This window comes from Chiloscyllium punctatum, chromosome 18 (assembly GCF_047496795.1).
Source record: "Chiloscyllium punctatum isolate Juve2018m chromosome 18, sChiPun1.3, whole genome shotgun sequence".
NCBI classification, from domain to species: Eukaryota; Metazoa; Chordata; class Chondrichthyes; order Orectolobiformes; family Hemiscylliidae; genus Chiloscyllium; species Chiloscyllium punctatum.
In genome coordinates this window covers 19,041,957-19,054,197 of record NC_092756.1, presented here as the reverse complement: position 1 = coordinate 19,054,197, position 12,241 = coordinate 19,041,957, and positions in this window count along the sequence as shown.

The window sequence follows — 12,241 nt, the reverse complement described above, 5'->3', positions numbered from 1 at the left end:
TGTCTTATTAATAACATCAAGACACATCTGTTTTCACAGTTTGGTCTAAATTCACAGAACAGTAAGACCTTGCTGGTTGAGTGTCACCCCAATGAAATCAGAAGTTTACAATAAGATAACGATTCCGATTATATTCAATCAGTTACTTTCTGAGGACTGATCGTACAATGTCAGTGCCACTGAGATCAACATTTTCTCTGTCCAACAGCATCTCATCGCATTGGCTCAAGGCTGCAACATTCCCCAATTATGCCTTATTCTCCAGCTCATTTGCCATGTTCGCCACATATATGAGGCCCACAAGATGGGGTAACTTAGAGATGCCTATGAGCCTCTGGAACCTGCCACCCCACCCATGCCCTGCGCTCTGAGTCCATCCCGTCTCCTTTTCACATTTCTCACATTTGGGGACTTAGATAATGCACATCTGAATCTCTCCTTCTCACATTTCATCTGAGTCCATCCCTTCTCCCAAGCGCACCTCCTGCCGTGTATTCACCATCCCTCCTAAATTTCCACGCTCTAATGCTGAATGTTCTGTACTCAGCATAAGATTGAATTCTATCTGTCAGAAAGAGGGATGATGACTGGGGACTATCATTGTACTCCCCATGCAGTCTCCACAGCCACTGCCCCCATTCCACCCGATCTCCCAGCCAATATCATGTTCATTCGAACCTGACTCATTAATTCATAAGTCTTAATGAATAAGTTCATTGTAATTATCAGTTTTAGTTTTGGACTGAGGCCAAAATGCAGAAATAAAATACGGTTTACAGCAAATAAAACTGCATTTAGAAGTCTGTAAATTTATATAAATACATTACTGAAGCATATTCGCTATGGAAGTTCCAAAGTTGCCTTATTAGAGCAGTGAGAGGAACATTTAGAGAAGTCCACACTTCCTGTCTATGTTCAGGGTGACTATTCTCACTGACAATCTGTTCGCTAGCGTTTGATCCCGTAGAGGAGAGAACAGCACAGTAACAACATCCTGATTGTGATTCTATTGGAGGGGTGTAAGGATTTTTGGAGAGATGGTTACAGCATAGTAAACGGACAACAGAGCAGAACAATGTAGCCTACGAAAAGAAAATATTCTTGTTCTACCTCACAACTGACTTCACGAGAGCAATTGGTGATGGGAGATGTGAACAATAACCAGCGATGTCAACATGTAGTCCAGTCCAGATACATTGTGAAATGAATGTTCTGTACTGACAGCTGGGACTGTTTGCTCTGACTGTGATTGATGTCAGTCTCCATGCAATGCAACTGCGTCATTGGAGGCTTTCTCTCTCCTATCGTAAGAGGTTTCATTCAATGCGCTATCCAACTGGAGTAACAGATGCATCAGCTCCAACAGTAACAGAGATCAACAGCTGCATAGATCTGAATCTGAGAATAGCGGACTGGAACATTACAACAATGGAGAGGAGGTTTTCCTTGAGTCTTTTCAAGATTTCCCCGTCTTGGGGATTTCTACCATATCGGATATCAGCAGTGCTGATGGTTATTCTGGGCGGGGTGGAGGGTGTGCTACTAAGCTATTCTCGCTTTTGTTGGTGTTCTCTACCTCTGTCCATTCATTAATCCCATAAAAAAATTTGAATTCCGTTGCAATTTCTGTTATTTATATTTGTCAAAGGAAGAAACTATTGTCTTCAGTTTCAATTGCAGTCTCCATTCATTCCCCATGAATTGCAGACCACTCCCTCACAAACATCTGCAAGCAATACTGTGCACAACCTCGAGGTCCCTTTTTGCCCTGAAATGATTTATGTCTCCTGTTCTCCCTGTCACCAAACCTGTCCACTCACAGCTCATAACATCCCCAATCTCCATTTCTGTGTCAGTATTGTTGCTGAACAAACCATTGGCTGCACGTTGGTAAAATTCAGACTTAAGGTTTGAAGCTCTCTTCTGACCACTTTTCCAATTACAAATATTTCAAACATAAAATTGCTCTTCTTTCGGACGTTACTTCATGATTAGGGCAATGTATGAATGTAGGAATGTCGCTGGATCTAATTCAGAAACAAAGCCTATTAAACGAAAAATATTATTTCAAGTGATTTGTTTCAAGTCCAATACAGCTGATGACAGAACTTAAATAAAAATGATAAGAATTGGAATAAAAATGAATTTCACGAAAACCAAACATAAAAGCAACTTTTTGTCTGAATATCTTCATCTTTCACTGATCACCTTCGGTCAAGAAATCTCATGTTATTACCCGGTCTGGGTTAATTGTGACTTGAGACCCATGACAATGTGCTTAACTTTATTTTGGCTTGTGGAATAGCCTCACAATCAGAGCAATTAGTGATGGTTACCGAATGCCGCCCTTCCCACGAATGCCAACATCACACGACTTAACAAAATTGAAGGTGAAATCAAATAAAGGACATAGCTGAAAATCTGAAATTATAGAAAGAAATGCAAAGAAATGAACAGAAAGTGCTGGGAAACTTTCCTGAAATGAAAGCAGCTGGAAAGGGGTGTGATTAATACCGTTAACAGGGAAGTCTGCTTTGAAAGGAAGGAGGAATCAATAGAGAAAGAGAGATATAGAAGAAAAAGAGCAAACAAAGAGAATGATGATCAGCTGGGCTGGAAATAAAGTGTAAGATTTACCTCATTTATTTTTCGCCTTTCCCATTTTCCTGAATATGATGCCATTGTAAATACAGGTATCCCCCGCTTTTCAAAGTTCGCTTTTCACCCCTTCCCTTTCCGAATGACTTACATTATGACATTGTTTCAATAACCAAAAGAAACCCGAACAGGATTTTCACTTTTACGAAGAAAGCCGAAAATTTTCCCATATAAATCAGTGCTACTGCACTTTACACCATATCCGCTTGTGAACGGTTTTGTCGGAACACTCTGCTTACAAATAGTGAGTGAAAACTGTATATATCTAAGATCATGTTTAAAGCGATTTGATTCCTTCTGTCTGTCCTTCCGAAGTGTGGTCATCTTCTTATCTTCATTAATTCGATATGGGTATCTCTGACTGGGGCAGCATTAGTTCATTTTTCCAGTTGCCCTTGAGAAGACATTGAGCCACTGCAGTCCACGTGTTTGATCTGATTTGGTTTTGTTTATATTAGTCAAATGTACAATGGAAATGTTTGTTTTTATTGTAGTGCAGGCACATCACCCTAAACAAGAAAACAGAGATCACAGGGTCCTTGGTCAGAGTGAGGCATTCATGGTTACAGCTTCACAGGAGGTGGGCAAAGTGAGATTGATATTAGGAAGGTTAATATTATTTGAAAAGTGAGAGATGTCAGTTTGTCAGTCTAATAATGGTCGGGAAGGAAGTGCTCCTGAGCATGATGGTCCATGTTTTCAAGCCTCTGTGTCTCCTCCCTGTTGGAAGAAGCTGTAGGAGATCATTACAGGTTTGGGAGAGATCTTTGATGTTGCCAGCCTTTCTGCGACAATGACATGTATGAATGGATGGAAGGTTGTCTTCCGTGATGGTCTGGACTGTGCACACAACCGTCTGTAATTTCTTATGGTCCTAGGCAGAGCAGTTACCATGACAGGTCATTATGCACCTGAACAGAATGCTTTGAGTTGCCAGTATGCATAGCACTGAGAGATGGGCGCTTTCAAAACAGTTAGATGATACAATTGGCTGTTAAGTGGATACCCAGGTTCTGGTTGCTGTTTTGACAACAATTGAAATGTAAGTAATAATTTTAAATTATGTCCTCTATACCAAAACCTTGTTGGGCGTATTGTATTGCCAACATCGAACCAATGAGCCATCACCTGCTTCAAACGAATAGAGAAGCCATCACCATCACAACGAAGGAGAAAGAGACAGGATCAAAGGGAAGGAGAGAGAGAACACAGCGAGGGAAACAGATGGACAATCAGTCAAAGAGAGAACGAAACAAAACAAGGAAACAAACAGTCACATGTGCAGGGAGAAGGGAAAATAATAGGCTCAGGGAAAGAAACAGAAGACAGGGAAAAGGAAAACACAGGGAAACAGACATTGTGAGAACAATAGTCACAGGGAGCTGGGGATAGGGTCAAGGGGAGCTGGGGGGAAATGGGAGGAGGTGGGGGTGAGGACTGGAGAGACCTGAGCGTGAGCACTGGAGGGAACTGGGGTTAGGGAGGTGAGGATTTATTTTGTCCTGTGACAAGATGTCCAGGAAGAACATGATAAGAATGGATGTACTGAACGATGGCTGTAAAACATGTCTAAGAGGCATATAGGTTACGCTGCACAGGGCGTTCGCTAGTCGAGATCAATATGAACAAAATCAGCATTATCTGAGATAAGAGAATCCATTCATCAGTTTAATAACAGCTAGGAAGAAGCTGTTCCTGAACTTACTACTCTGTGTGTTCAAGCGTCTGTATCTTTTAGCCTCATGGAAGAGGTTGTGGGAGATCTTTACAGGTATATGATGGGTCTTTGGTAATGTTAGAACAAAGAATATTCCAGTACAGGAACACGCCATTCGGCGGTCCAAGCTGGCGCTGATCCAAATCCTCCATCGCAACCTGTCTCCTATTTTCTAAACGTCTGTATCCCTATGCTCCCTGCCCATTCATGTATATTTCCCGAAACATGTTAAATTGAGCACCACTGGTCACAGTTCTCCATTTTCAGAAACTCCCTTCCCCGACTACGCTCTCTCCCCTGTTGCCAAGCCAGTTCTTTATCCATGTAGCTCGCACACCCTGGACACCATGTGATTTCACTTTCCCCATAACCCGATCGTGGGAAATCTTATCAAACATCTTCCTGAACTCCATGTACATGACATCTACAGCCCTTCCCTCATCAATTAACTTTGTCACTTCCTCAAATAATTCTATTAAATTGGTAAGACCAGACCTTCCCTGCACTAAACCATGTTGCCTCTCACTGATAAGACCATTTTCATCCAAAGGAGAATAGATCCTATCCCTCAGTATCTTCTCTCACAGCTTCCCTCCCCCAGACGTCAGGCTCACCGGTCTATAATTAACTGGATTATTCATGCTACCCTTCTTAAACAAAGGGATTAGAAATTTTCCAGTCTTCCGAGACCTCAGTGGTGTTCAAGGATGTTACAAATATATCTGTTAAGGCCCTAGCTATTTCCTCTCTCCCTTCCTTCAGTAATCTTGAATAGATGTTGGCAGCCTTTCTGTGGCAACGAGCCGTGTAAATAGAGTCAAAGGTTGGGAGATTGGAGTCCCTCATAGTCTGGGCTGTGAACACAATATTCTTTAGTTTCTGATGGCCCTGGGCAGAGCGATGCAATACCAGGCCATTACACACCCAGACAGTACGTTCACAATAGTGCATCTGGAGAAGTAGTACATGCTAAATATCCTGAGCCACCTGAGGAAGGAGAGAGGTTTATGAACCATCTTGACTGTCACACCTATGTGAGAAGTCCAGGGTAGTTTGCCAGTTATCATCACTCCGAGGGACTTGACGCTCTGCACTGTCTCGACCGTTGATGTAGATAGGGGCTTGTTCCCCTCCTTTCGTTCTAAAGTTAATGATCAGTTCTTTACTTTTGGCGAATTTGAGAGGGAGGTTATTCACATTCCACCATGCCACCAAACCCACTGTCTCCTTTCTGTGTTCAGACTCATCGTTGTTTGATATCCCTCCTGCTTTGGTGATGTAATCAGCAAACTTACAGTTGGCATTGTTTGGAATTTGGCAACAAAGCCACGTGTGTACAGGGAGTACAGTAGGGGGCTGAGGAGACAGCCATGTGTGTTCAGGGAGTACAGTTGGGGGCAGAGGGAAACAGCCGTGTGTGTACAGGGAGTACAGTAGGGGCCTGAGGACACAGCCGTGTGTGTACAGTGAGTACAGTAGAGGGCTGAGGACACAGCCGTGTGTGTACAGGGAGTACAGTAGGGGGCTAAGGGACACAGCTGTGTGTGTACAGTGAGTACAGTAGGGGGCTGAGGACACAGCCGTGTCTGTACAGGGAGTAAAGTAGGGGGCTGAGGGACACAGCTGTGTGTGTAGAAGGAGTACAGTAGGGGGCTGAGGGACACAGCCGTGTGGGTACACGGAGTACAGTAGGGGGCTGTTGTTGTTGGTCTTCTTGAAGCAGGTTGGCACTTCAGCTTGTCGGAGGGAAAGGCTGAAATTGTATGTGAATACATCTGCCACTTGGTCCTCCGAGGATCTGAATGCTCAGCCAGGATCACTATCCCGGCCCGGCGCTATCCTTGATCTGACCGCAGGAAGACTGATCATGCCTGCAGCGATTATAGCGGGCACAGGCACATACGAGGCTGTCGGGGCAAGTTGCAGCATGGCAGTCACACAGTTATTCATCATAGACATCCCCGCGCTGTCCTCCCTCCATCGTCATCAATACATAGTCACATGGTTGGTGTGAGCACCACTCAGTTAGTGTTGAGACGGAGTGACATCAATAGACTGGGATTGTGCGCCATAATGACGTAAACTCACAACAAAAGGGGGTACGGTGTGCTTCTACTGAGAGCCAGTGGTGCAGGGAGTGAAGACTCTCCAGGTGTAATTCAAGTCAAGCCACTGTTTCAACCTGAATGGAGTCAAGCACCTTGACTGTTGTGCCTTGTAGATGGTGGACGGTCCTTAGGGAGCCAAGAAATGTATTATATATGAACAAACTGAACAAAGGAATTGATGGCAGTTTTGCTAGGTTTGCAGGTGATATTGAGGAAGTGGGGAAGCTGCAGAAAGGCTTGAACAGTTTCGGACTGTGGGAAAACACGTGGCTGATGGAACACAATATGGGAACGTGTGAGAATATACAGTTTGGTATGGGGACTAGAGGAGACACTGTCTTCCAATAAGATCCATTAAATCTGAAGCACAAAAGGATCTTGAAGCAACTCGTCCTCTCTTATGGTTAACGTGCATGTTCAGTTGGCAGTTTGGAAAGCAAAAGCAATGTTTGCATTCATTTCAAGAGAGCAAGAATGCAAGACCGGAGACATACTGCTGAGAATGTAATGGGCTATGGACAGACGGCATTTGGCCAATTGTGAGCTGTTTTGTACACTATCTCTGGAGTAAGATCTGCTGGTGTTGGAGGTGATCCATCCTGGGGATGATGGCTTGTCATATGAGCGTCAGTGTGTGCACTCGATGGAATTTAGAAGAACTGTGGGGGGTTGGGGGGGTCTGATTGAAACTAATGGATTACTGTAAAGATTGATACAGTGAGTACGAGGAAGATATTTCCACTTTTCAGAGAGACAATGACAAAATGGCACAGTATCAGAGTGAACGAATGGGCTGAATGGCCTAAATCTATTGCTATATCTCGTTCCGTTTAGGTCATAGGGTTTATTATTCAGTGTAGACTTGTAGGTCTATGACCTACTCTTGTAACCCTTGTATTTGTCTGTTGATTTGACTTCACGTTCTGGTCAATGGTAACCCATGTGATATGGACGGTGGGAGGATTCAGTGTCAGCCAGGACTCCATTAATATTTTGAATTTGAGCTGCCATCAGTGGGTCTCATCGGGCGGGAGTACATTCTCTCTCCGATGATTGTCCTTTTCTGTCTGGTACTTTCGAAGGATTGATCCTGTTATGCCAGTATTGTTGATTTAAACAAAACAGGTGCAATTTATCACAGCACTCAGTAACAATATGTCATCGAATACTGAACACACTTCCAATAACAGAAAAGTCTAAAATGTTCACTATTAGAAACACTGCTTTCCTGTTCGTGTTCAAATCAGATAACCTGTCCCATCGAGATGGTCAACTTCGAACAATTTTTTAAAAAAGTTTTTATTGGATGTGGTCATCGCTGGATGTGCCCAGCATTTCTTGCCCATCTGCAGTTGCCCTTGAGAAGGTGGTGTTGTGCTGCTTTCTCAAACTGCTGCAATCTACCTGTTGTGCGGTGACCCTCTAGTGATGAAAGAGGGAATTCCAGGGTTTTCACGCAGCAACAATGAAGGAACGGCAATACATTTCCAAATCAGGATGTTGACTGGTTTGGAGGGGAAATTGAAGGTGGTGGTGTTCTGAAAAGTCCACTGCCTTTTCATTCCAAATGGAAGTGTTCGTGAGATTGGAAGGAGCTGTCTGAGGATCTTTGGGGAATTCCTCCATTGTGCCTTGTAGATATGCACACTGCTGCTCCTGGGTGACTATGGTGAAAGGAGTGAATGCTTGTGGATGTGGTGCAAATCAAATGGGCTGTTTTGTCCTGGATTGTGTCAAGCCTCTTTAGTGTTGTTGGGCCTGCACTCATTCAGGCAAGTGAGGATGTTCCATCTCATTCCTGACTTCTGCTTTATAGATGATGGACAGGCTTTGGGTAGTCAGGAGGTGAGTTTCTCCTGCAGTATTCCTCGCCTCAGATCTGCTGTTATATGCATTTGGCGAGTCCAGTTGAGTTTCTGGTCAATGATACGCCCCCAGGATATTGATAGTGGGGGAGTTTAGTGATGATAATGCTGCTGAATACAAAATGGTTATTTTGTTTCTTATTGATGACAGTCATTGTTTGAATTTATGTGGCACAAATGAAACTTGCCTCCTGCCAGCCCAAGCCTGGATATTGCCCAGATATTGTTGCTTTTGGCATGGACTGGTTCAGTACCTGAGCATTTGCGAGTGGTGCTGAACATTGTGCAGTCATCATCGAATATCCCACTTCTGACCTTATGATGGAAGGAAAGTCATTGTTGAAGCAGCTGGAGATGTTTGGACCTAGAACATTATCCGAATGGACTACTGTAGAGATGTTCTGGACCTGAGATGACTGATCTCCAACAACAATGGCAATCTTCCTATCTGTCAGGTATGACTCCAATAATGGAGTGTTGGCCCACGATACCGTTTTTGCTTGGGATCCTTGATGTCACATTTGACAGAATGCAGCCTTGATGACAAGGGCTGGAATTAATTTTCTTTTTCTATGTATGAACCAAGGCTGTGAGGAGTTCAGGAGGTGAGTGACACTGGCAAAACCCAAACTGGGCGTCACTGAGCAGGTTATTTTTGAGCAGGTGCTGCTTGATCCTACTGTTGATGACACCTTCCATCATTTTACTGATGATGGAGAGTAGACTGATAAGGCGGTGTTTGGACAGGTCGAATTTGTCCTGCATTTTATGTACAGAAGATACGTGAGCAGTTTTTTTCCCTATTGTCGGTTTGTAAACATACTGGAACAGCTTGGCTAGGGGAGCAGTATGTTCTGGAGTACAAATCTTCAGGACTATTGCCGGCATGTTATCAGGGCCCTTTGCAGTGTCCAGTGCCTTCAACCGTTTCTTGATATCCGTTAATCGAATTTGCTGAAGACTGTTCTCAGTAATGATGAGGAACACTTTGTGCGGGGGGGGGGGGGGGGGGGGGGGGGAGACCGAAATGGATCATTCACTCAAAACTTCTGACTGAAGATTGCAACGATATCTTCAGCCTTATATTTTGCACTGATGTGCTGGGCTCTTCCAACATTGAGGTTGGGGATATATGTGGAGATTCCGACTCCGATGAGTTGTTTAATCATCCGCCACCATTCACGATCGGATTAGCAGGAATGAGGACCTTAATTCTGATGATTGGTTATGTGATCGCTGAGCTCTGTCTGTCCCTTGCTGTTTATGCTATCTGGCACGCAAGATTTCTGTTTGAAAGCCTCAGCAGATGAACATTTTATCTTTATATATTCCTGGTTCTGCTCCTGGCATGCCCTCCTGCATTCTCCATTGATCCAGGGTTAATCCTCTGGTTTGATGGTAATGATTGAATGGGGAACATGCTGGGCCGTGATGTTACAGATTGTGCTGGAGTATAGTTCTGCCGCTTTTGATGGTCCACAGTGTCTGATGGACGCTCAGTCTTGAGTTGCTAGATCTGCTAAAAGTCTGTGCCATTTATCATGGTGATAGTGCCTCACAACACAACAGAGTTTATGGTGACAATAGACTTCGTCTCCACAAGGACAGTGTGGTGGTCACTTTTACCGATATGTCATGGACATATATATCTGCAGTTGGTAGATTGGTAAGGATGAGGTCAGGTATGCTTTTTTACCCTCTCATTCATTCCGTCACCACCTTCTGCAGACCCAATGTAGTCGTAACGTTCTTAGGAGCCGACCAGCATGATCAATAGTGCAGCTGCCAAACCACTCTTGATAGTCGACTTTGAAATCCCCGAGCCAGAATACACTTTGTGCCTTGCCACAGTCAATGCTTTCTCCAAGTGTTGTTTAACATGGAGGAGGACTGATTCAGCTGAGGAACGATGTTACGTGGTAATCAGTAAAAGACTCCTTTGTCCATGTTAATTTGTGTTTTGTTTTCTGTAAGCTATGATTCCGTGAGTATGGCTATGTCAGGCTGTTGCTTAACTAGTCTGTAAGGCAGTTGTTCCAATGTTGGCACTAGACCTCAGATGTTCGTAAGGAAGACGTTGCAGGTTCTAAAGTGATGTTTCTAATGTTGACTCTTCTGGAGCCCATTTCAATACCAGATGGCACATCCGGTTTCATTTTTTGAAATTTTGTAGCGATTGTTATAACTGAATGACTCATTAGACCATTTCAGGGGGCGATTGAGAGTCAATGACATCACTTTGGGTCTGGAGTTGCATGTCAGCCAGATCAGGAGAGGATGGAAGATTCCTTCATTTCAGGATATTCGTGAACCAGATGGATTTTTCTGACAATCGGCAATGATTTCATTCTCATCGGTAGATTCTTAATTATAGGGATATTTTTACATTATTGAATTGAATTTCCACCATCTGCAGTGGCAAGATTCAACCTGGATCCACAGAACAGGAGCTGATTTTTCTGGATTGATAATTTATTGGTAATACCGTGAGACCTACTTGGAACCACATGTTGTACTCAGCTGCCATTTCTTGTGTTTCACTGCTTTTCATTTATTGCTTATGTTATTCTGGAATCTCATCCTTCATTAAATCCTGATTGAAATACACCGTCATGAACGCCTTCTCGACTGCTCGAATTTTATTCAGTCTGTTTTGTTTGAACAGACATTTCAAAGCAGCTGTACACCAGAGAAGAGCAGGAAAAGAGAATGGGTGATTGTGTCCTGTACCTGTCACCGGACCAGCATGTCTGCCCAGGAAGTATTTAGTGCGGGTCAGAGAACCTCAATTATTATAGCATGGATCGAGGCCATTCAGCCCATCGTGGAGTCACAAGCTCTCCAACTGCACAAATGGAGATAGAGAGAGTGTGTGAAGAGAGATTGTGTGAGAGAGAAATAAACAGAGAGAAAGCAAGTGAAGGGAGATAAACTGAGAGAGGATCGAAAGTGGAGCAATTGACTGAGTGCGAGAGGAAGACGTGTTAGTTGAGGGTGAAATTCGATAGATCCGAAGACTGCATTACGGTAGATAAATATGGACACACAGAAGTTAGAATCTTAATTTAAAAATTCCTCTGGACGGCAAGCCCTTTGCCTGGGCACCATACACTGTTAGCACTGTGCTGATTCTGGCTGTCATACCAAATTATTTATTTCCAACAATATCACAGAGCTGGGTTACTGACAGCTAATCAGAACGCATTAGGCAATAGACTGTGCCAAGATCAGCAGGAAATGATAACCACCACCCCGCATCCACGGCCACCCCACCGTCCACACCGATACTGTTGAGAGTCTAGGCCAGAGAATCTCAGTGAGGGGATTCACTGACAGAGGTGAAACCACGATCTTAGCTGTGGGTCAAATAATGATTGATAAAGTTGGCATACCAATTTCCAAGTTATGTAATTCACATTTCAATTTATATAGCTCAATATCAGGAGTGTATTTTAACAACCTTATCTCTTTGTACTTTGCATATATTGGTGGGTGCAGAAAATCATTTTGTTCCTGTATTTTATATTGCATAAACACATTTCATTAATATTGTCCCTGCTAATTCCTCATTGTAGATGTATTCTTGAATCTGTTCTTCATATGAGTTACAAAGAGTAACATTCCAATTCTAGTAAATGGAGAACACCACTGTCCCCCCACCCAGTCTAACCAGACATGTCCCCCAGTTCTCTCCGTCTTCATTTCTTTCCCCAATATCATAATCACAATGTAATTGAAGTCCATTCAATGACACTTTATGACAGTTCATTAACATCGATAACGTCAACAGCATGACGCACACCTGCCCTCTATGATCCTGGATTAACAAACTGAACTGTGTTGGCCATGTGCAATTCTCTGTTAACGTATCTGTGCTGTTTGTTTGTTGTAAC